The 26427-nt window shown below is 40.7% G+C and overlaps 1 protein-coding gene across 5 annotated transcripts in view; it reads left to right on the forward strand.

Annotated features, from left to right (window-relative positions):
• THSD7A (thrombospondin type 1 domain containing 7A) overlaps positions 1-26427 on the forward strand; it is a 308047-nt gene that overhangs the window by 34172 nt on the left and 247448 nt on the right. For 3 of the 5 annotated variants that reach the window (XM_060685655.2, XM_060685657.2, XM_060685656.2), the window contains exon 2: positions 26046-26120. The exons of the other annotated variants lie outside the window; for them this stretch is intronic. The gene's annotated coding sequence lies outside the window, so the exon portion shown is untranslated. The remainder of the gene's footprint in view (positions 1-26045; positions 26121-26427) is intronic. 5 annotated transcript variants of the gene reach the window in all.

The following is a 26427-nucleotide window of genomic DNA, read 5'->3' on the forward strand; positions in this document are numbered from 1 at the left end:
TATCAAGTTTTCTCCTTCATTGCGTTTGCTTCCTTGTGTTTCTGTGAGAACAAACTGTTATTTCAATAATAATTTTGTGGTGAGAACAATTTCTTATTATTTCTTAGAAACTCATTCTAGAATTTTTCCATATGCTGAAATAGCTAATACCTATAAGAATTAGTCTACTAAATTTCAAGTTCTAGTTCAAATAGTCTTGAAATGTTCTGTCATTCATAAATGGTCATTCATATCCTGGACAAATACAACAAGTTAATAAAAAGCATTAATAAAGATAGCTATAACATAGCCTTATATAGCAATATTCATACTGTAACATAATGGCATTCCATACTGATGACATTATTACAATATATTAGTGCATACAAGTGGTCCTTCTATTATGACCCCAGTTGAGCCCATTTTTTCTGTTGCTAAGCAAGATAGTTGTTAAGTGAGTTCTTCCCATTTTATGACATTCTTGCCTTAGTTTTAAGTGAATCATTGCAGTTGTTAAGTTACTAACATGGTTGTTAAGTGAATCTAGCTTCCCCATTGACTTTATGTGTCAGGAAGTCACAAAAGATGATCATATGATCAGATACTGCAACTGTCATAAGTACATGCCAGTTGCCAAGCATCCAAATTTTGATCACATGACCATGGGGATGCTGCAATGGTCATAAGTGAGAAAAGCCAGACATAAGTCACTTTTTTTCAGTGTTGCCTTAAGTTCAAATACTCACTAAATGAATGGTTGAGAGTTGAGGACTACCTGTAGTTAAGCACTTCAACAGAGGTGTAAGACATATTCATCAAGGCTAAAAGGCCTGAAATATGACAAAAAATATTGTTCACCTAAAGGACTTTTCCTCTTCTCAAAAATTCATTTTACTATAAATATAAAATTCCACTTAATAGCCCAACTCAAAAAAAGTTGGAAATAGAATAAAAGCATATAAATGAGGTTGACAACTGTAGAGTAATTTGTTTATATGTCAGAAGCCTCTCTTAAACTCAGTGGGGGTTGTTACCGGTTCGCCCCAGTTTGGGCGAACTGGTCGCAGCAGCAGCAGCGGGAGGCTCCGCCCACCCACCTGGACATCATCAAATACAATCTGTGCATGTGCATAAGCTTCATGCGTGAGTAAACCGGTAGCAAAGGTAAGTGAAACCCACCCCTGCTTAAACTGTAGAATTACTTGCCTGGAATTATTATCCCTCTAAGGCAGGGGTATCAAACTCAATTTCATTGAGCACTGCATCAGAGGGGCTGGCATGGGTGGGGCCAGGGTAGGAGTGGCCAGCTTAATGTCACTTGTGCGGGGGGGGCTGTGGTGGTCTGAGTGCTCTGCCAGTGAAAATGGCCTCCTGAGTTCTGACTCTGGCTGCAATGGCCTCCTGCAACCTTCTGCCAGCAAAAATGGAGCTTGTAAGGGCCGCATGCGGCCCTCCCGACCTCCATTTTCACTGGCGGAGGCACTGTGGGCTGCTCCCTCGCTGTTTCCAGGGTGGCACTGTGGGCCAGATCTAAGCACCCTGTGGTTGGATCCAGCTTGTGGGCATTGAGTTTGACACCCCTGTTCTAAAGAGAATCTTCTAATTTTTTCACATCACCTTCTGAAAATATGTATCCAAGTAAGAGACAAGCAAGTGGCTGTAGGTTTCATCTTATGGGTTTAAACGTTCTTTCTCTTTCATTCTTTTTTCATTTGTATTCAGCATTTCTTGCAATCAAATCAAATGGTGATATTTAATCCTGCTTCAATGTTCAGGTATAAACTATTGTTTTTAGTTCATAGTTCATAGAATGTGAAAACAGTACTAAAAGATAGAAAAATTTTCTATGCGTATATGTAGAAATATACTGTATATTGCCACAACTAGGTGAGGTGGGCTAAGACATTTCACATGGTCTCTCTAATTTGGTATAAGCTCCCATCTCCCTGGTAGAAGGACTCTGGATGGTGTGCAATTTAATTAATATAATAAAACTTTAACAAGAAAATAATTTAGGATTAATAATTTTTTAAAAAGGTAAAACAACATTATACAATTACAAAAAAATGAACAGTGGATAGGAAGATTAGCAGTTGTTAATACAGGTAGGGGAGTCTGTCAGGATGGGGTTGAGGTTTGTCCCCGAACCGTGAACCAGCTCACGAGCAAACACACTAGGACTGAAATAAAACTAGCAGAGGAGTCTTGTATAAAAATATACTTTACTTCAAAATGTTTAAAAAACACTATATCTTTAAAAAGGCACATTAATAACAAAGTCTTATCTTGGTTAAATGAAGCCAGGCCATCTCCCTAAATTCCTCTCCACAATACTGAAACAGTCCATAAGAAAAAACTAACATGACATTAAACAGCTTCGGTGTCAATACATCATCGAGGTGGTAGAAGGGCAGCAGTGTAGGCTTCACAGCTAAAAGTCACCTGTGAAAAACAATTCAATCAGCAAACGTGGCTTGAAGCTCCTGGGAGGAAAACTGTCCAGCAGCAACAGTTCAGATGTTGGATTGCATGCTTCAACTCAGCAAAAGGCAAGTCAAAATTGAAGACTTCAAAAGGCTCCCAGCTATCTCAACTCACAGTTGCAGCTAGCTCCGTGGGAGTATCTTTACACAGCTTTTCAGCTCCTCTTCTGCTGCTATCTCTGCTGCAGCCGTCAGGACTCTTTATCTGAGTTCTCCTCCCTTCTGTAGCTCTGCTCTGGGCTCTGCGTCCAGGTGCTGCAGCACTGGCTCTGCATCTAGGCCTAAACGGCGTCTAGGCCCGAATAGCAAGCAGAAAGGTCCTTGCTTATATGGGGAGTTAACCTGCAATTAACTAGGGCAGGGAAGGCTTGCAGTTAATTGTGAACAGGAGATGGCTTGATTGGATCCATACTGTTTGTGACTGATCAAGTAGCCACAGCAATCCTGAAAACACTCGTGACAGAGTCTCAAGGACCCACCAGCCCCATTGCTGTGTGGCCCCTTTATGGAAGGCCAAGAGATTGGGGTCTTTGCTCAACTTTGAGGGCAACATGTTCCATAAAGCAGGTGCAGTGGCAGAGAAAGCCTCATCTTGACCCCTGCCAGTCAAAACTGTTTGATTGATGGAGTCTATAGCATGCTTTCCCTGACTAAATGCAAAGTTGGGCAAGGTCCCTCCTGGCCATGGCTGCCACCTGCTCTTTAGCAGGAACTGTGAGACCCAGACCACAAGTTATGCCCTGATCTGTCTGGGGTACTGAGACCTCATCCAAGACCTGAACACAGAGGGACTTACCTACAGCTACTATGTCTTACTAGGGTTTAGTTTGAAGTCTATTTTTCTCCATTCAGGACCCTCACAGCCTCCAGGTACCATGAAAGGGCATTCACTGCATCACTACCTTCACCCCAGATGGTGATATGTAGGTGGGTATCACCAGCATATTGGTGATACCTTGTCCTGTGATAATGGATGATCTCATCCAGAGTTTCATGTAGATGTCAAAGAGAAGCAGAGTACCAGGCCTATAGTACCCCACAAAGAAGGATCCATAAACTGGACCTCCCTATTAACTGATTAGGACTGGTTTTGCATGAAGGAGATGAACCAGGGCAGAATGGTGTCATTCACCCCCAACTCTCTAAGTTGGTCCAAAAGGATACCAGGGTCAATGCTATCAAAAACTGCTGAGAAGTCAAAAACAGCAAGGATGGATGTACCACCTCCCTCTCACTCTTGCCATAGGCCATCCATAAGTGTGACCAGTGCAGTTCAGTTCCATATCCAAGACAAACCTGATTGAAAAGGGACCAGACCATTTCCTCAAGGGAGCTCTTTAGCTGCAATGCCACCACATTCTCAGCCAATTTTCCTAAAAAGAAAAGGTGAGAGACTGGATGAAAGTTGTCCAGAATGACGAATTCCAGTGATGACATTTTGAACAGGGGGCACATTAGCCAGAAACATCCCTCAGACAAAGATGAATTCACAATCTCTTGGACCCACCTGCATGTCACCTGCCAAGAGACCTTAACTATCCAGGAGGGACATGAATACAGATTTGAACTCCTCAGGATCCTGTCCACTTCCTCAGGTCTAATAGACTCAGACCATTCCCAGTCAATTGAGTAAGTCTGTTCCCTGGGTATCTCCATAGGACTTGCATGATACTTGGAGCAACTGTGAACGAATCTGAATGATTGTATTCTCTAGATGCCTTGAAATTTCCTCCACATGGCCCTAGATATGGATCCCAGAGGTACCCTTCCCAAGAAGAGCCTGAGTGACTCTAAACAGGGCCACTGGGTGGTATTCTGAGGATGAAATGGGAAAATTCACCACAGCAATTCCTTCAGCCATCTTGCTGCAGCCAACTCGCATGAGACAATTCATCCCGGACAATTCCATGCAGTACAATAAATGTTATCTGCCTCTGTTTCTTTGACATTATTTCCATTGACAAAAATGGAAATAATGTCAAAGAAACAATGGCAGATAACATTTATCATGTTGATAGCAGTGGCGAGATGGCCATGGAGAGTAGGCTGCGGTGAGTTGTTCTAGACTCTGAGGATGCAATAAGACTGGAGGGGTACTGAAATTTTAACGCTTTTATCGCTGCAAAGAAAACCTTAATAGTGATTTAATAGCAGTTTAATTCCATTGCATTCCTGGTACAATAAAGAAAATTGCTATAGTGAAGCTAGAAGAAGGATATTTCTAACCAATCTCTTCCTGGTTTATTTTGGATGGAGTTGTTGCAATACAAAAAAAATTGTTTTAATATTTGTAAGGCATGGAGGTGAAGCATGTGTAATGTGCCTCAATTTTGCAATTATTTAAGAAAATTGAGAGAACTGGCTAAGAAACTGAATAAACAGATCAATATTGCTTATGAGGCATGTAGTTAGTTGCAAGGCAACCAATAATAACATTTAAATTTGCAAACTAAACAAAGTAATAGCTCATTTCACAAGCTCCTTACTAATTTTATAATTATCTCAGAAGACATTTTAAATACTTACAATTTAAATGTATGAGTTTTGAATCTTATTTATGTATAATCTGCCTGACCTTGAATATTGTAAAATGATTCCTATAGTATAAATTTGGCTCAGAGTTAGTATGCTTATTTATCTGTTTTTAAAAGCCTGTACTTACTTCCACAGAGAAAGCTGCCAGAGCAACCTGAAAGATCAATGGTATGTCTATCCCATGGTCTTTAGATATTCCAGTAAATAGAGTATGGTAAAAGGATTAGAAGAGAGGAGGCAAGAAGCAAAGTTCATAGTTACTTAAAAACTCCTAGAATAGAAGCAGTTGAAGGAAAGGAAGAATCTAAATATCACCTTCATAAGACTTCTTTGAACAGAGCTTGTTGTCTTTCCTTCATTTCCAGTCTGATAGAAAACATGTTGCTGTTTTACTGCTGATGGAGAAGGAGATAACTTGTCAGAACTGCTCTCTTGAGTACCCCTAAATTCTTTTGATCCCTTTTTATAGTTGGATCAAAATCAAAAACTTTTATCAGCTACTCATTGCATATCAACTGGCCTCTCTCATCTTATTCCATCCATGCTGAATAAATCCATAGGAAGATAACAAATACAAAATCAATTGTTTTTCATTATGCTGAATTCAACACCCTGTTTTTTATCCTATTGTGATCATAATAGATCTTCCTCTGGGTTTCACTCAGTATGGATGGAATAAGATGAATGATGCAAGTTTATGCAAATATTTCTCTTAATCCTGATCTATATTGGTCTCTTTCTCTACATTTTTCTCTCACTCTGGTTTAATTTTCTGCTCTTTCTTTTTGGTCTCTATTGCTTTCCATTCTAAAGCTTACACCATGCTCAATGGTTGACATCTATTACCATTGATATGAGCAAATACCATACAGAAACAAACACAGAAAAAGAAAAAAGCCTTAGTAAAATAAAAACAGACATATAAAGTAACTAAAGTAAAATATCAGATAAGATTTTATTGGCGGAATCAATGACTCTTTTAGTCAAGTAAATCTTGTCTGATTAATCACCTCTATTTCATTCATTCTTAATGAGTTACACTCTGTTTCCCTGATTCCTGTGCCTTAATATTTTTTTCCCTACAGGAACTATTCTTCATTTTATACCATGTAAACCAATTGTCTTCAAGGCAACCTTTTGGAAGTGCTGCATTAAAAATAAGTGAAAATCTATTGCTTAATTTTTTTCCTCTTACCAGTTTCATAACATAATGAAATAATTATAATTCCATGTTATCTTATCTTATCTCTATTAATTGTTTTCTTAAAAAATGAAACAGCTTTGTTGTCTCACAAACTAGTAATTTGGTTGTGGTTCCAAATCAGCTTTATATTGGGTGGGGGTACATATGTTTATAGCATCCTGTTGTGATATGAATGTTAACTAAACTGTCCCCCATGAATTCAGCAAAGAGCTTTGTTTTAAAACTTGGGACAAGCTCTCTTTGATTAGCTTAATTTATGCTTGAAATAAATTGGGTTCTTATTATACTTGAACACTTATTGGGTTCTTATTATACTTGAATTGTTTGTGTTATCTCAAGGCTGCATCTTGCTAATAGAAATAGCTGTTTATTGCATTAACTAATTTTAGGTCCACAACTTTATTATTACCCATATTTTGTTCTTAATGTTGGCATTCTTGTTCTATTTATTTAATTTTTTTTAATACAATTTTTTATTGATTTTTTTTACACAAATAAAATATAATAACAATTCTGTTTAACATCGGATTCGCAGTGTTTGTACATATATACATGAATAAGTGTCTGGTGTCATTTGTACTATACATTTCTAATTGATTTCTGCACCTTTTATTTCTTCCTTAATTCTATCATCTATCCATTTGTACCATCTTCCCCACACAGTATCATGTTCTATTTATTTAAATGGATCTAAAGAATTGAAAGAAATTTGTTTTGGCCTGCAGAGATTGCAATCCAAAAATCTTGGACATATCAATCTTTTCACCAGAAATGCTTTCAGCTGTATGAACTGAGAGAAGAGATGAGTGTTCACTTTGCCTTTTGTCAATACAGCTCCTCTATGGCTAGGATCAGAAGCATTGCTTCTATGATGCTTCCCCGAAAATAAGACCCTGTCTTATATTTTTTTGAACCCCAAAATAAGTGCTTGGCCTTATTTTCGGGGAGGTCTTATTATTTTGGGGTGTGTGGAACAAGATGGGGCTCCTCTTGCCATCTTACCTGATTTCCAGCTCTGCATTTAAATATTTTTGGGGAGGGCTTATTTTCAGGGGCATGCTTATTTTAGCTCATGTGCTCAAAAGCCCGATTAGGCTTATTATCAAGTGATGTCTTATTTTTGGGGAAATGGGGTAGTTTCTCAAGAATCTCTTATTAGCAGAACCAAATGTTCACTTTTTGTTCTTTGAACAACTCATGACCCTTAAGGAGAATGAGACAGCTGCTGTAGGCAGTAGATGACAGAAGGCAGTAGCAAATTGTTGGAAAGGCATCTACTATACTATTTCAAAGGAACCCAGTTGCTTTCAGGAGCACTAATATGTGCTGTTCCATCAATAGTTCTGAGGAGCAATTCACCTTCCAGACCGATAGTTTTGGAAGATGGAATAAAAGGAGTGTCATTTTGTTCTTTGCCAACAATGGGGCAAAGTTACCTCTATACTTTTGAATACTCTATATTTGTGTGGTATGGTAGACTTTTACTGTTTAGGATTACTTTTATCTGAAGATCTCTTAATTTAGAATTTCATCAGTACAGATCACAGAACTCGAGTTTGAGGTATTTTACATGCTAAAATCAATAATAGTTCCATGAACAGTACTTTTCATGTTATACAGTAGCTAGAGGCCATAACTATGAAACACCACAGGTAAAATAAAACATTATTGATTAAGCATGCCAGTACAGTAATCAATCAAATCAGTTTTACAAATTCTGTTTTGATCATGGCATCTAAAAGAGCTACATTCCTTTACATATATGATGTTTTTCACACAAAAGGTGTTACTGTATTTCAGTTAGCTAAGTAATAGCAATAGTACTTAGACTTATATACCACTTCATAGTGCTTTACAGCCCTCTCTACAGTGTCAGCATATTGCCTCCAACAATCTGGGTCCTTATACTAACCTCAGAAGGATGGAAAGCGAATCAACCTTGAGCTGGTGAGACTCGAACTGCCAAACTGCTGGCAGCCGGCAGTCAGCAGAAGTAGCCTGCAGTACTGCATTTTAACCACTGTACCACCATGGCTCAGTTATTATTCACATAATAAGGAACACTTTAAATTACAGAAGGTAGCATCAGTGATTATAACATTTACTACCGCAAGAGATTTAAACTGAGAAGTAAACACCAAACAAAATAAAATTTATTGTTTTTTAAAGCTTTTATTGATTATGGAGAAATATATAAACTCAAAACTCTGACTAAAATTGTATTGGAAGTTTCACTATTGATTTTATGAATTCAACTGACAGTTTTCAACCATGATAGAATGCTACTAATTAATTAAGATTTCAAACAGGTCCTGACATGAAAATGTTTTTTTTTCTTGACAGCTTTCTATGAATAAAAAGCAAATGGTTTTTCCAAAGGGAATGATAAATTTCTCATTTCCTTGGTTTTCACACTTTATATTGAATTAAATGATTCCTAAAGTTCTGTTTAATATATCTTTCCTTCAAGGATTCCTGTTAGGATTTCAACCAATGTATGAAACAAAAGTAGGACTTCCCTCCGCTCTCCTCTCCCACCTCTTCCTCGCTCCCTCCCTCCCTCCCTGTGTTCAGGATAGCCAAACATGTATTGCCTGCACTGGATTATTGGGTAGATTCTATTTTCCTTTAATAAAAATACTTTGGTTTCCTAAGTGGAATCCTTTCTTGAATCTTAGCAGTCTGTTGGTGTTAAACAGCCTGAATCATTAGAAGAGGCAATGCATCTCATTTTTTTCACATCAGCCTAATTATCAGTAGTATGAAGTGATATTCTATCTCCAAACTCTACTTGGTTTGTATCTCTTAGGGAATCTCTTCTATTACAGAAACACAATTTCATGTTGGTATTCTAGTACCACTTTTTGGCAAAATGATATAAATTGTGTTCATGTGATTGTGTGTGTGTGTGTAAACCTGGCTATCTGAACTTCAGAACTGAATCATAATTACCCTTGGGGTGTATGTGTGGAATCATAACGTTGAACACTTGCTAAGCAATTGGTCATAAAAGATTATCTGTATGCATGTGTATATCTGTGTATCACTAAAAGTCACATACAAAAATAGGTTACTTTTTTAAAAAAGTGTTTACAAAAATATGATTATAAGAAAAAGTATGTACAGAAATATATACAGATAGTTCTCGACTTATAACAGTTCATTTAGTAACCATTTGAGGTTACAATGACACTGAGAAAAGTGACTTATGACCATTTTTTACAATTATGACTGTTGCAGCATCACATGATTTATATTTGGATTCTTGACAACTGGTTCATATTTATGACGGTTGCAGTGTCCCATGCTTATGTGATCCCCTTTTGTGATCTTCTGACAAGTAAAGTCATTGGGAAAGCCAGTTTCACTTAACAACTCTGTAACTAATTTAAAAACTGCAGTGATTCTCTTACCAAATGTGGCAAGAAAAGCCATAAAATGGGGTAAAACCCACAATTTTCTCACTTAGCAACATAAATTCTGAGCTCAGTTGTGGTCATAAGTTGAGGACTACCTGTACATTAGGTACTACAATTTTCATGTTCACTTTCTTGCTCTATATGGTATATTGGTTTTCTTCAGATGTGTTGATATTACCATTCTCAGAATTCTAGCCAACATCTTCACACCTTATAGGCATCAGGTTGGAGAATGGTGCCTACATACAAGGTACTCAATCCATCCTAATGTTCTGTCCCCGTACCACGCACACACCCAACCAGCCAGCCGAGGGTTAAATAAACTCTTCAAACACTCAACGTCAGTGATAAGGAACTTGGCAGCAACTCCGTGGCTGCCTGCCAAGAACTTTTACTTTACAGTTTACAGACAAAAATACACACAGTTTGAATAGTCCAGTTTGTAATTAAATCCACAGCAAATAGTGTTGTGTCCGAAGGTGCAAAGTGCCTTGCCAGAGATTAGCTTTGTCCGTCACAGAGTCCGAATGGCCACCACACTCCCTTTTATAGCCTGTGGGGTGTGGTCCAGTGACTCAGCTAATCTCTGGCACGCCTTCCCCTCTGCTGCGCACGCTTCTCCCTGCGCCTCTGGCAAGGGTCCAGCCAGCACTTATTTTCCTCGTCGCTGTCCACCTGTGGCTGTGGGGATGTGCTTGGCTCTGAGCCTATCGTTTGGCCTCCGGTGTCCTCCGGAGGCATTGCCAGAGAGGAGGGTCCTGGAGAGGGAGGCCTTGCCAACTCCTCCCCCTCACTCTCAGAGTCTGCATCTGTCGATAGCCCAGGCTCAGGCAACGGAGCCACAACACCTAAAAAGGTATGCTAGAAATAGAGTAAACAATTACTGATTCACCGGGTAGTGATTTATATAATTTGTCTTTTAAGTACCTGTGTTCCCCTGATTCTTTTTGGTGCAATGCTCACTTAAATGTGCATCCAAGAACGAAAAGCTCTGTTTGAATTAGACCTTCTTGTCACCTCTTAAGTATATGATAGCTTTAGTTGGGAGTAGAGAAAATGTGCACTATGATCACATGCTGTTCACAGTATGCATTTTCTTTCCTCTAACTAAAGCCTTAATATACTTAAGAGGCGATATCAAGGCTCGGTTGGTATTCCATATATCTAATATAGCACACTAGCAAATGTTGAAGCATTTGGAGCAGCAGAGAGATATTGCTTAAATTTAAAGCAGTTTCTTGTCTGTAGCTATTGGAAAACAGATTTTCACAATGATTTATTATGAAGACAATGAAGATCCCAAAATGCGCCTTTGTTATTGTGCTCTGCAGATGAATTATTGGAGATTGCAAACAGCATGTTATTTCATATATGATTCCACATGAAATCTCTTTTCTTTTTTCTCCCTATGATGCATCACATATGGAGTAAATGGGGCTTTAATTCTCTCGGGTTTTTAAAAATTCACTATGTTGGTTCAGAAAATGTGGCTGCATCAATATCTGACTACCAAAACCATCTGATTCTTTCTGAGATTCTGGATAGAAAGCCTTGCTAGATTAAACTGATAGCTTTGCTTAAAATCTCTTTATGGACTGTTAATCACCAAAGCTGTGGATTATAATATGCCGCAAATGTTTACAAGAGAAGAAGTTCTTTTTCTATAACTTTGACTGGATAAGCTGATCAAGATCTGAATGGCAATTTCTTGAGCAATAGCTTTCCTGCATTAGAACAAGATTTCAAAGAATCATATAGTAATTGGCAACTCTTTTGGGAAGCTACTTCTATGTTTCAAAAATTAATAACATTTGGTTTTTAAAATTATGGTGTTATTTGTCCCTATATAAATATTCACTCGCTCAGGAGTTCTTAGGGGAAACAATTTTTAATACAATTGATGAATACTTTATCTGAATATGTCATATTGTAATTGCCAATATTGTTCTTTTATTAATGTGCAGACTGTATTTAAATACATATTTCTCTCTCTCTCTCTTCCTCCTTCCCTGTCTCTTTCCTTACATACATATGTTCACAGCCACTTTAATTTGATTTGTGTCAGTATAAACTACTGCCTGCATATCCACCTTGACCTTGCCTGGTGTTGCTCCACAGTCTAATGGGGTTGGAAAGAATAAACATTGTGTTTTATTTAAGATTATAAATATTAAAAGTGTAGTTTTATATAATTCAAGACATCCATAATTTAATTTTAATTTACCAAAAATTCCGCTCTCCTTGTGGAAATGTAAATTTCTTTATTCTGTAATGAAAACAATACAAATACAAATTATCCATTAGAGTCTGTGTAATAGTTAAAATATGTCTAGGTACTTAAAATATGTCCACATACAATTGAAATATTTTTGATAGAATCTTATTGATTGATTGATTGATTGATTGAATGTATTTATATTGCCACCTTTTCGCCCATGGCAACACAAGGCGGCTTACAGAATATAAAACCACTTTTTATATTATGGATGACAGTACCAGAATGGATTTACTTTTTGTGATGCCTACTTTCTGTGCCATCAGGTCAATGTTGATTCTTACCAACCAGATAGATAGATCTTCTCCAGGAAATCTGTTTTCTATGTAACATGTGAAAATTTTAGTTAGCTTGAATGAGTAGAAATCAATGGACACTTTTCCTTCCTTGGTAATGAAAGTGCAAACCCTTTATTTTTGTGCTTATAAGATGCTAACAATATTAATATTAATGACTGGCAGTCCTATCAATAATCTTGGGGCAGTCACTCTCTCAGCTCTACTTACCTCACAGAGTTGTTGTTGTGAGGAAAATAGGAAGAGGAAGATGTGTTTGATATTTTCATTCCCTTGACTTATTTGTAAAAATAATAAAGGCAAAGTACAACCAAATAAAATTGTTAGCATTTCATGATTTTGAGCTTACTTCTTTTTCCTCACCCACCTTTTGATTGGGTCACTTTTTGCACTTTTGTTCCCAATATGATTTAAAGGTTGCACACCCCTATTTTAGACTAACAAGTAATTTTTCCTAATGGACCTGAAAACATCTTAGTATCTTAATCTTCAAAACCCATAAATTTTATTCTATCTTTTGAAGGTTTTTGTGGGGTGGTGGTGTGTTCCTTTGAATCAAGTTAACTCTGAATTAGTCTCTGCAATTTTCTTGGCAAGATTTCAGAAGCGGCTTGCCATGATTCCCTTCCTAGGGCTGAGAAAGAATGTTTGGGCTGAAGTTACTCATTGGCTTTGTACATAAGGCGGGACTTATGGTATCCTGGTTTCTGGCTTGCTTTAACTACTATACCAATATGGCTGTCTTTCAAATAAATAAAAAATAAAAAAATGAAAAGTCCATATCATATCCAACACCTAAAACAGTTATTTTTTTATTGAATTTTAATAACTGATTAGATTGTGACAAAGTTACATTTTCTTTTGGGTTTGCATAGGGCCTTTGGAAGCAAGGGGAATGTGGCGAATAAGAGTAGATACAGATACAATTGCCATTATTAATTGAGATTGCTCATTATATGCATCAATATAATTTTGCAACTATGTGAACTACTGCTAATGGTCTACCATATCATTCTCATGTATCTAAGAATATTCAACTTAATAGATCTTTTTTTTTTTGGAACAGGACTCTTATAGGTCTTTTATCTGCTAAATTCTTGGTGTTATCTCACCATGATCAAGAAATAAATTGGGATTTAGAAATCCCAATTCAACTCAGAGTTCCATATATCCTCTGCTACTGAAACTATATATTGAGTAATCTCTATTAAAAATGGAAATTGTTTTAATTTGTAACAATTATTTTTTAAAATATATTTTCTTAAATTTCTTGAATGTAAAATATAATATATTGTTAACATAGATAGGCAGAACATATATTGTATTAGTAATCAATTATTTATTTGAAGTAATTACATTGTGGTAAAACAGAAATACTTGTTTGTAACATATGTCCTGGCAAAAGTAAACGTATGCAGACTTTGGGAATCATGAAAATAGAATTATGTTTTAGGTTATTCTCACATTTCTTTATTTTGTCACATGTGTAGTTCATGTACAGTATTTTCAGTTAGGAATTAGAAGCAGACCTAACTTTTTTTTTTATTGATGTATAATTTATGGCCTACTTTCCCTTCAAAGATTGGTGCCCAGATGACTGCAAATAAAGCTTAGAAATTGATCTTGAGCCAGCTCTGTTGTTTTGGTTTTATTTCAATCTTGTGATGATGATAAAAGGAGATGGAATGAAATCCCTTGCTAATAGCTATCATATTGATAGAGAGGATTGATCTATCTACTTTTTGTTTGTTTAAAGTGACTGGTAGTATTTTTTTAGATGGACATTTTTCTAGTCCTACTTAGAGGTGGCAGAGATTGAATCTATAGCTTTTATCATGTAAAGCATATGCTCTAGCCTTATACTGTACTCCTGCCATCTTTGGAAGATTTATTTATACAGTTAGGAAACGTGTAGTTTTGTGTTCCATAATTCTGTGCAGCTCACAACAATAAAAGCATTTAAGGAGCAATAAAAAACCCAACATCCCCCCCACAAAAAACTAGCCAAGTACTCCAAATAAACACTCTCCAGTAACACAACAAGCACTGGACTCTAGCCTCACTCAATGCTTGGAGAATAGCCAGCTTTTAAAGGCCTGCCAGAAGGCTAGAGAAATCTGCTGGATTTCAAGGGCAGAACCTTCTCTTGAGAAAGTGCACTTTCAGCCCCTTTGGATGTCAACCTTTAAGGGAAGGGACCTGAAAGGCACCCACCTTACTTAATTTGATGGAATGAGCAGATACTTACAGAGAAAGGTAGTTTTTCAGGTAACCTGGCCCCATGCTATGCAGAGCTTTAAAGATGACAACCAGCACTACTATGAATTGAATTTAAAGTTGTGAAAAATAAACATGTATTATTATTTAATTAATAATTAAATATGACCATAAAGAGATAGTTTGAAATATTTTATATCTCAGTCCCTGAATCTCAAGAGGGAGTTATTTTAGTTAATTAATTGAAATGTTTATAGCCCTCTACTTTTGTAAACATAAGATAAAATTAAGCAGTATATTAAAAATCTAACCAAAATATAATAATGGAAAGTCACAGATTTTTAGCAATGCCATTAGGATATAGCCAGGCTGTGGTTAAGCTTTGAACGCAGAGGGAAAACAACAGATCTTTACCACTGAAAAACAAATGCTTTTGATATCAGCCCAGCCTCCAGAAAGGAAACGTTTCAAAGCAGAGGATGCTCCAACAAAGCACATCTTCTTTTACATCCCCACAAAACACCTCCCTCAAATATGGGATGCTGAGGAGATCCTAATATGCAGGCAGGTACCTACTGAGGAGAATGTTCTCCAATACAGACATTCTTATCTATCTAGAACAGGAGTGTTAAACTTGCAATGACATATCGTCACATGATGTATCACAACTTTTCCCCCTTCTCTAAACCGGGGGTGGGCGTGGTCAGCATATGGCACATCCGGCCTGTGGGCCTAGAGTTTGATACCCCTGATGTAGAACCTTGAATATCATTACAAGATCTTAGGTCTGATTAGTAAAATACAGTAGAATTCATTTACTATCTCATGGGCTCTAAAAATGTTCCAGATTATAACTTCATCGTTGCCTTCTGTACTACTTTCAGCTTCTGTACCATCTTTAGACTCATATAAAGAACACTGAAATAGTTTAACTTGAAAGGTTATCAGAGCATGGGCTACTGTCCATACAATAATGCTATTTCTGTCTGCAGCTGACGTACCAGTAGCAGCTTGCTAAATGTACTCTGGGTTGGAGAGACCATTTTGTCCTTGACTAATAATTAAATCTAGCAAGACATCAAAGTTCTATACCTCCTTTTTCAGAATTACCTGAGTCCCATACTTTCTCTATTTTCATGAGAAGGAAAGATAATACCAAACTCAGACTCCTCTGATGAATCCACTCAATGTGTTTGTAAAGCAAGTGTGACAAAATAGATCACTAAAGGACCCCATAATTTGACATTTGGGACTGAGTAAGATTTCATAGTTTGGAAAAGAACTGCTGAAAATCAGGGCTTCCTACTCCATTCCTAGATAGTCACCTTACTAAGAAACTAGTTTTGATGGTATCAAAAGGCAGTGAGAGAAATCAACAGCATTGTACTTCCACTTCTGGTCATGATTTCATGCAGTTGCTTTCCAAGAAGCTATGGATGCAGGTATTCTGTGATCTTCTATGGGTGATCATGTATTTGTTAAATGGTTGTGAATACATTAGTTTTAATTTGTTCTATAGTAATCAGTTATAGTTCTGGAAAGGTCTCCCTATTTTTTATGATAGAGTCTGAAGGATGAAGTTTGCAAGTGAGCAGTAGTTTAGATTAAAGCTAGTAAGTATGATAATGAACAATAGAGGCATGTTTTTATTAGATTAGAAATATTATTTCTTAGAACTCAAGGTGCAAATTATGCTGTGCCATGATGTTTCTTTCAAGCACATAAGATAAAATTAACATATCTAAATTGGATCAGCCTGAATGGGTTTCCCTGCTGTTTCATCTTCTCAGCTGCAGTCAGACTGTAAAGGCCCGCAGGTGGATCCAAACAGTAATTTCAAGTCCATTTTCAAAAGTCTTACTATAGTAAATAATTATAGTAACTTTACATTGATTCTGTGCAGTAAATGTCAGCAGAAATATTTTACATATACACTGAAAGCTAATTTGAATTGCAAATATAAATAGTTTTCATTCATTTTATTTCTAGAAAACAATTCCAATTAATATTCTGAGTTTTTTAAACACATTTCTCTCTCAAAAGGATAGAATTATGCTGATTATGATGTAATTAATATTTTGATCAATAAATTATGGTCAAAGAGATCTAGGCTCCTGGCACTTTCAGCCCCAAACTCATTGGATGACTGTGAACATGTCTGTTACACCTAGCTATCCTGTATTTTAAGATTGTTGTGAAGATGAAATGGCTGATTAGACAAACACTATTTCTTGAAGCAAAAGGATAGTGAAAATACAATAAATAAAACAGTTTTCCTTTACTACTTTTCCTTGAAAATCCACTCTCCAGAACAACCATGAATTGAATATATTCCAAAGGTGTTAAACCCAAGGGACATGAATGGCACCTGACTTCTGTGTGCTGGATCTGAACATTGGGTGTCATCTAATTGCATATCTAGGGTGCCTGTAGGCTCTATAAATAATAAAATTCCAAATAAAACTATTACCATACTAGTGTTTTTCACAGGCTAGGAATGTTGGTAGATTTTATCCTTCGATTGCTTTTGTGCTTTTTTATTTCTTATAATCCAGGGGTGCAGAAAGTTCATTTTTTTGCCCATACAGTGGACAGGACAGAGTTGTCTTGGGAGTGGGAGCAGATTTTAGTATTTGCAGAGTAAAGAGGCAAAATGGATATTCAAAGTCTTACAGGAGTTTGCTATCATCTTCAATTTTTAAACCATTCTAGAAAGAGACTCTAGAAAGAGTGCAGAGAAGGGCAACAAAGATGATTAGGGGACTGAGGCTAAAACATATAAAGAAAGGTTGCTGGAATTGGTTATGGCTAGTTTGATGAAAAGAAGGACTAGGGGTGACATGATAAAAGTGTTCCGATATCTCAGGGGTTGCCACAAAGAAAAGGGAGTCAAGCTATTCTCTGAAGCACCTGAAGGCAGGATAAGAAGCAATGGGTGGAAACTAATCAAGGAGAGAGCAACCTAGAACTAAGGAGAAATTTCCTGACAGAACAATTAATCAATGGAACAACTTGCCTCCAGAAGTTGTGAATGCTCCAACACTGGAAGTTTTTAAGAAGAGACTGGACAATCATTTGTCTGAAATGGTATAGGGTTTCCTGCCTAAGCAGCGCATTGGACTAAAAGACCTCCAAGGTCCCTTCCAACTCTGTTATTCTATTCTATTCTGAAACCTCTCCCAAATTTGATGTCACCCACTTGTTAGTACAATTCTGGACAATGTAAGTAATGCTGGTGAAATTATTGGACTCTTATGCTATCAGTAATTTATTTGGTTCTGCATATTTCAAAACTTGTGTACTTGAGAGAAATGATCTAGGAAAAACTTGAATTTGAGTATAAAATTGAATAAATTTGGTAAAATGATATATTGGTAATTAGGATTATGTCTCTCTCTTACGTTATATACTAATATTAGAATTTCTCCTACAGGGCGCCCACGGCAGTCATGCCTGGGTATTGACACGACTGTAGACCAATAGGACCGAGTCCACTGGAACTTTTAGCACCGCCCCTTCCTGCTGTATTCCAGTTTTTCGACTCGGTCTGTACTTGGACAGTCGTGTCTGTAATTTCTCCTTAGTGCTTTGATAACTTCTTAACAAAAAAAAAAAAACAACCTTAATTATATAGAATAGAAGAGGGAAGACCTGCTTTGATCGCTGGGCTTCTGAGCGGCTAGGACTGCCGGCTGGCAGCTTCCATTCCTTCAGCGCGCGCACGAGCTCGTTTTATCTTGCTCCGCCACGTCGCAGCCCCCATTCGCCAGATAGAGCGTGGATTGCTGTTCCTGAAGACCCGCTTTACAGCTGACGGGCGCAGCGCCGCTTTTGCCTTGCCCCTGGAGCCGGCGATCTTCTGAGGGACGCGGTGAGCGATTCATTGGCGCCAAGCCAATTCGCGCCTTTCCCTTCGCGCCCTTTTTAGCGCCCAGCTCCTTTGCGCCTCGACGGCAGCATAGCCCCTAATTTCGGCGGAATTCGAGCCGGCCATCCGAATCCCAGCTGATCGGCGCTTCTGGAGTTACGCGCCGAATTCAAATCCCTCGCGCGCAAGCCGGACGGCTAGCGAGGAACGGGGCTATTAATCTTAACTTCTGAGGCAATTTGGCGCCAATTTAGACCCTCGGCTTCAAGATGGCTGATACTTCAGTTCGTTCCAAGGCCAAGGGGAAACGTCACCATCACGATGACCCTGGTGAAGGCCCCTCAACTAGCCACAGATCTAAGGTCAGGGCTCCTTCTTCTGATCGCGCATCCCGCCCAAAAAGCTCTGCCCCCTCCAGGGACGAAGTCAGGCGCCAAAAGGCAATAGAGAAGGCCTTTGACAGGGCCAGTTCTCAAGCAGCAAAGAACCAGCCATCTCAAAATCCAGCTGCTCCAGCCTGTTCTCCTCGGGCCTTGTCTCCGGACAAATCTATCCAGGGAGATTCATCCTGTGGGGCTGATGTGGATTCAGTGTTCCCGCCCCCTCCAGAGGAGATCCAGGTTCAGGATCAGATGGGGCCTTCATCCAGTCAGACCATACGGGGAACTTCCAGCTCTGCATCCTCCCAACCCAGCAACCTCCTGCAGGCAACTCAATTGCCCCTGGATCTGCAGGGATCCCTAGCTGGCCTCATCACCGAAGCCATCCGCCAGGGGATTGCCCAGGGCATCCAACAATGTCAGCCTGTTGTTGCGGCTTCTGATACCAGACAGGTGGCCACAAGTTCCCATCATCGCTCTTCTCGCGAGGAGTCAGCTGTTGATGTCTTTGACCATAATTCCGCGAGCCAAGACTCGCTTTCAGAGGAGGGGGAGTTGCCTGAGCAGGACCTTTCTGAGGACGAAGACCTTGAGCCTGATCAGCCAGCATTTGTGGGGCTCTTCAAACCACACATGTTTCGCTCCCTCCTTCACAAGGCTAAGACAACTACCCGCCTAGGGCTCGATACCCCTTCTTCAGTCAATCCATCTGACCAGACTGATCCTTCTTCTGCCTTGTTCCAGGAGCCCAAGGTACATTCAGACATCATCCCGGCTCCAAAGTTATTTTCAGAAGTCCTGAAACGCCAATGGTCTTCTCCCAGCACTGGTCCTATCCCCAACAACTTGGATAGGAAGTTCTACAATTTGGCACCTGAGTTTTCCAACCTCTTGCAGGTTCCAACTGTGGACTCTCCCATCATAGCATTGTCCACTTCGGCTCCCCCAACGGGACCTCCAGAGGATTATCTGCGACCTGAAGAGAAGAAAGCTGAGAGGTCCCTTATCAAAGGCCATCAAGCCTCCGCTTGGTCTATCCAAGCCTCTTCAGCGGCATCTTTCTTTAATCGCGCGGCCATTTTGTGGTTGCGCCAGCTTCAGGACCGCATTCCTGCCTCCGACCATCGTTCCCACCAGGACATTATTAAGATCCTTGCGGCAACGGAATTCTCAGCGGATGCCACTCTCACCGCCTCTCGATTTTCAGCCAAGGCCATTGGTACGTCTATTACATCACGCCGTCTCCTTTGGCTCCGGAATTGGCAAGCGGATGCAAGAAACAAGTGGCGGCTGGCCTCTTCTCCCTATTCGGCTGACAGGTTATTCGGTGCTCCGCTGGAACCTTTGTTGATCGAAACGAAGGACCACAGGAAGATCCTTCCTTCCATAACCCGGCGCTCTGATTTTCGCTCCCAGGGCTCCTTTCGTCCTTCCTCCTTTCGGGGCTCCGACTCCAACTTCTCTCAGCACCGCTCTCCCCGCTCCCTCCCTTCCAGAACTTCCCAGCACTTCGGACACCAGGTCAGACAGGGATCCCGTTTTCCGCCTAAATCCTCCTTTCGGGGGGGAGGGGTCGCCCCTTCAGACGTTCCCGCTAACGAGCAGTCTGATTCTATGATTGGGGGTCGTTTATCCAAATTTTGTGACCAGTGGGATTCATCTGTATCTGATATTTGGGTGAGAGATACAGTACGATTTGGCCTTAGACTTGAATTTCAATCCTGCCCTCCTAACCACTATCTCCCCTGCCCAGTCTCTCTTGATCCTATAAAGAGGACCAGAGTCAACCAGGCTATTCAACATCTCTTAGCCATCAGGGCAATTCAACCTGTGCCCTATCCAGAACGGGGCAGGGGTTTCTATTCCCGATTATTCCTGGTCCCCAAGTCCTCGGGTGGTTGGAGGGCTATCCTTGATTTAAAATCTCTTAATCGGCACGTCAAGTATCGCCGTTTTAAAATGCAGTCACTCCAAACCATTCTGCTCTGCATTAGGCGAGGGGACCTTATGTCCTCCATTGACCTAACGGAAGCCTATCTCCACATCCCGATTTACCCTCCCCACCGTAAATTTCTTAGGTTTTCCTACAATGGCCAACATTTCCAGTATACGGCTCTGCCCTTTGGCCTTTCCTCTGCCCCTAGGGCATTTACTAAGGTCATGGCAGCCCTTATCGCCCACATTAGTTCTATTCCTATTCGGACACTCTTTTATTTAGATGATATTCTTATACTTTCCCGTTCCCTAGACCGGGCCCAGATTGATCTGGACCGGGTGGTGTCCGTTTTGCGACTGCATGGCTTCTCCATTAACTGGGACAAAAGCCATCTGTCTCCGACTACATGTCTCCAGCACCTGGGGGCTATCATTAATTCTGCTACCCTTCGAGTTTTCCTATCACAGGAGCGCCAGTCGAGTCTTTCTGACCTAGCCTCCAAGATACACAGGCGGGGCTCCGCCTCTCTATTAGACCTCTCTAGCCTCTTAGGCAAGATGGTCTCCGCTTACGGCATCGTGCCCTGGTCTCGCCTCCACAGCAGGGAGCTGCAGTGGCTGCTGTTCCCTTACCAACGGCGTCGGACCAGCACTTCGACATCCAAGATTGTCCTGCCTCCGGCGGTTCGAGACTCTCTGACCTGGTGGACATCGTCAGCCGTATCCCAGGGCTCTTCGTTCGGGGATCAGCGTTGGACGACTCTCACCACAGATGCCAGCCTCTCGGGCTGGGGGGCACACCTGGACTCACATTTGGCTCAGGGTCTCTGGTCCGACACGGAACGGACCCAGAGCATCAACGTCCTGGAATTGAGGGCCATTTACCTGGCCCTCCTCAGTTTCAAGCCTCTTGTTCTTGGCCGGGACGTCCTTGTTCTCACGGACAATGTCTCGGCCAAGGCCCATGTCAACCGTCAGGGCGGGACTCGCTCCAGGGCCCTGATGCGAGAGGCTCTCCGATTGGGTCTTTGGGCGGAGACCCATCTGTCATCTCTGCGGGCCGAACACATTTCGGGGTCCGCGAACTCCACAGCGGACTCTCTCAGCCGCTCCCTCATCGATCCAGCCGAGTGGAGTCTTCACCCTCTCCTGTTCGAGGAACTGTGTTCTCGGTATGGTCGTCCCTCTGTGGACCTGTTCGCAACATCCAGCAACCGCCAGTTACCCCGCTTCTTTGCCCGATTCCCTTCTCCGGGAGCGGAAGCGATGGATGCCCTCCTGAGTCCCTGGCCCCACGAACCTCTTCTCTATGCCTTTCCCCCTCTACCCATTATCTCCAGGGTTCTTCGGAAAATGGTGGCGGAGCGGGCCGAGCTCCTCCTACTGGCTCCACACTGGCCCCGGCATCCCTGGTTTGCCGACCTCTTGGCCCTGTCGGTTGCTCCCCACTGGAGGATCCCGGACGACAGGATCTCCCTCCATCAAGGTCCTCTCCTCCACCCGAATCCTCAGGCCTTCCAACTGACCGCATGGCGGCTGAGCGGCTCCTCCTAACCAAAGCTCATGTTCCTCCGGATGCGATCCCCATCATCCAGGCAGCTCGCCGTCCTTCTACGCTCCGAATTTATGAATCCACTTGGCGAGTGTTCTCCGCCTGGTGTCGTGGAAAAGGCATTTCGCCTACCGACGCTTCGGTGCCTCATCTTCTGGGCTTCCTTCAGCAGGGGTTTGCTGCCGGTCTTGCCCCTAATACGCTCAGGAGGCAGGTTGCCGCTTTGTCATCGATTCTTTCCTGCTCATCAAACACACCCATTACCAATGATCCGCTCATCAGATCCTTTTTGAGGGGTGCGACCAATCTCCGTCCTCCTACGGTTCACCGTTTTCCATCGTGGGACCTAAACAAGGTCTTATCCGCCCTAACCGGTCCACCGTTCGAACCCTTACGGGACGTTGGTCTCAAGTTCCTCTCGTTTAAGGTGGCGTTCCTCGTTGCTGTGACTTCTGCACGGCGTATTTCAGAGCTTGCTGCCCTGTCCGTGCGCTCTGACCTCTGCATTTTTCACACGGACAGGGTGGTTCTTCGTCTGGACCCGGCATTCGTCCCGAAGATTAACACCATCTTCCACAGGTCACAGGAGCTCTCGCTTCCGAACTTCTGCCCTTCTCCCCGTCATCGCCAGGAGTTCCTTTGGCACAAGCTGGACGTCCACCGGGCCCTCAAGATTTATGTTGCCCGTACTGCATCCTTCCGACGGTCAGAAGCTCTTTTTCTATCCTTCCAGCCTTCGACTATGGGTTCCCGTGTCTCTTCAGTTACTATAGGGCGGTGGCTCAGAGCTACCATTGCACTGGCCTATGAAGCGCAGTCCCTGCAGGTGCCAGCTAACATCACGGCACATTCAACCAGGAGCGCTTCCACCTCCGCTGCCTGGTCCACTCAAGCGCCTCTGGAGGAGATCTGCCGGGCCGCTACGTGGTCGTCTGTGTCTCCTTTCATCCGGCACTACCGTCTGGATGTCTATGCGTCAGCGGACGCGGCCTTTGGCAGGAGAGTTCTACAGCAGGTCCGGCCTCTCCCTCCCTAGGAGACATCAGGCTTTGGTATGTCCCAGGCATGACTGCCGTGGGCGCCCTGTAGGAGAATGGGCGTTGGTCTTACCTGATACACCTCTTCTCTGACTGGCGCCCACGGCAGTCAGCCCCACCCGTTCCGGCCGTCCCTGGGTTCGCTGGGTGGGAATTCTTTTACCTTCTGCTTTATCTTACAGACACTTTAGTCCGCTGGACAGCCTCGCCTCAAAACTGGAATACAGCAGGAAGGGGCGGTGCTAAAAGTTCCAGTGGACTCGGTCCTATTGGTCTACAGTCGTGTCAATACCCAGGCATGACTGCCGTGGGCGCCAGTCAGAGAAGAGGCGTATCAGGTAAGACCAACGCCCATTCTCAAATTTATTATATGCAACAGAAGGCAGTGTATTGCATTCCTAAATGTTTTTCATTTAAGCAGTGTCTAGATTTAGATTTGCTTAACTTTAGTGTGACTGCTGTATTATGTAGCTTCAGGCCATACAAAGTTAAGATATCTAAAGCAACTCAGATCGGGAACTCACTGGAGATTTATGTGGTGGAGTTTTCAAGAATCCTTCTGAATAGAAAAGAAAGCTGAATGAATAAGGGAACAAGGTGGAAAGATTCAAAGGAAGTGAGAATGCAAGGTTGATTAGCATAGCAAGGAGACTCAGAGATATGTTTGGAATAATTGACATGTGGAAAATGTCTCAGAACAGAGAAACGGGTGTCTGATTTGATCCTGACTACTTTTTAATCCTGGACCTTTGGTAAATGCTTCAGAACAAAACATGGTTGTCTTGTTATAAGAGTAGCACAATAGCATTTTCAGTATGACAATAGGATTTTTTTAAGGATTCCCATTAAGCCACATGCAAAGTTTCATTTAAAGGATGCAGAATCCTGAAAAAATAATGTGTGCCAGTACTATAATATTCTGGTTCATCCACTTTTAAGGACATTTCTATGTAGCTTAAGCAATAGCACAATTAAATGAACATTTTTTGAAATGACAGCTGTTCATGGTCCTGATTCTCAATGTGAATAAAGAATAGAATTTTATGTATTTCTATAGGAGTGATTTCCCAACTGTGTCATACCCACTTTAATTTTTATAAGGCAAGTGTAATTAATGCATAGTAGACATGAGAAATTTAAAATTTAAAATTCATTGAAAACTACATGAAGTAGTAGACAAGATTGGACAGCATTTTATTATACTAATACTTAATTATTAAAAATGAATCCTTTTCATGAAGCACTGGTATTTTAAACTAGATTTGATAAATGATTTATTCCATATAACATAGATTTGCTTTAATTTTACTAATCACAACCAACCTCCATGCCCTTTGCATTTCCTTCACTGTTGAAAGCTCATGAAATATTTGGTAAATTTGGTTTGCTCCAAGCTATGATACTTGTACTTAGTTTCTAAGCAGACCTGATGGAAAGATTTTCATGAAGCTGCAAATTAATAAGCAGACAAGATAAAAAAGAGGCTGGTTTTGTTCCTTCTGTCATTTTTTTTCTTGACATGTTTTAAAAATCTCTGAAATTGGAGAGATAAAAATAATACATCTTCAGATGTGAAGACATCTGAAACCTCCTGCTAAACATGGACACTCTTATTTTGAAGGAAAAATTGTTACCTTACAATAGAATAGAACAGAACAGAACAGAACAGAACAAAGGGTTGAAAGGGACTTGGAGGCCTTCTACTCCAATCTCCTGCTCAGGCAAGAAACCCTATACCATTTCAGACAAATGGTTATCCAATCTCTTCTTAAAAACTTCTAGTGTTGAAGCATTCACAACTTCTGGAGGCAAGTTGTTCCACTGGTTAATTGTTCTAACTGTCAGGAAATTTCTCCTTAGTTCTAGATTGCTTCTTTCCTGGATTAGTTTCCACCCATTGCTTTTTGTCCTGCCCTCATGTGCTTTGGAGAATAGCTTGACTCTCTTCTTTGTGGTAGCTCCTGAGATATTGGAACAGTACCATCATGTCACCCCTATTCCTTCTTTTCATCAAACTAGACATACCCAATTACAGCAATCATTCTTTTGTATGTTTTAGCCTCCAGTCCCCTAATCACCTTTGTTGCTCTTCTCTGCACTCTTTCTAGAGTCTCAACATCTTTTTTACATCGTGGCGATCAAAAATGGATGCAGTATTCCAAGTGTTACCTTACTAAGGCATTATAAAGTGGTATTAACATTTCATGTGATCTTGATTCTATCCCTCTGTTTATGCAACCTAGAACTCTGTTGGTTTTTTTGGCAGCTGTAGAACACTGCTAGCTCATATTTAAATGATTGTTCTTGCTACTATAGCAGATGTTGATAAGGAACAGGACCAGAGGCCCCCCCAGTATTCCTAATATGAGAGTCTATTTTGCTACATCCTCTTCCTATGGCTGTTCTTCCTTTGTCAACTAGGAGCAGGAATATAGGAAAGAAAGTGATAAGCAGAAATAGAAATGTTGCTTCTCCTTTTTCACTTTGGCTCACTCTGTAACCTTTTTCTAAGGCAGAGGGCAACAATTAAGGAGGCAAAGGCAAGGTCATCACCAGGCAGTACATAGCTTGCTGTAATCATTAGGTAAATGAAGGTATAAAACCATATAAAAATTCAGGATTTTGGAAATTGCATAATGAATTTTGTGACAAAGGTATTTGTGCATCTATGTGTGAGTGTCTAGCAATTCTAATTATTCTTAACTTGCACTGGCAGTATCAAATTACAACACAACATCAAGTAAAACAAAGCCTGTATATATACAAGGAGTTCATCTACCACAAGCTACAAAACAAAGTATATATCATGAATGTGATTTTTTAAAAAAAATATAGTAATCTATTCACACTTTTCTTTATTTGCAGGAGGGTTCTGACCTTGGAGTCTGACATTTCTTGGATGTTCTAGGACATCAATAGAAAGGACTGCAGTAAAAAGTGGTAACTTGCTGCCTTCTTTCTACCCTCTTGTCCTGTTTTAGTTTTCCCAGTTTTATTCATGTTGTTAGGTAATGGGCTGGATAGAAGGCATGGCAGAGAGTTGGGAGATTTGGGGGGCTTGAATTTCTATCCCAGCTATTTATGCTGGATCCCCAATTTTTTCCTTTTCCCATTTCATTATTGTGTATGTTAGAAAAAATAGAGCTATGTGTAATTCTATAGGGTTGGTATTTGGAGACCATTTTTGGATTTTACCCTTCAAGCCTAGGAGATGCATAACCACTTGAAGGAGAACACTGTTATTTTT

Source organism: Pantherophis guttatus, chromosome 4 (assembly GCF_059756535.1).
Source record: "Pantherophis guttatus breed Tessera chromosome 4, ASM5975653v1, whole genome shotgun sequence".
In the NCBI taxonomy this organism is placed as follows: domain Eukaryota; kingdom Metazoa; phylum Chordata; class Lepidosauria; order Squamata; family Colubridae; genus Pantherophis; species Pantherophis guttatus.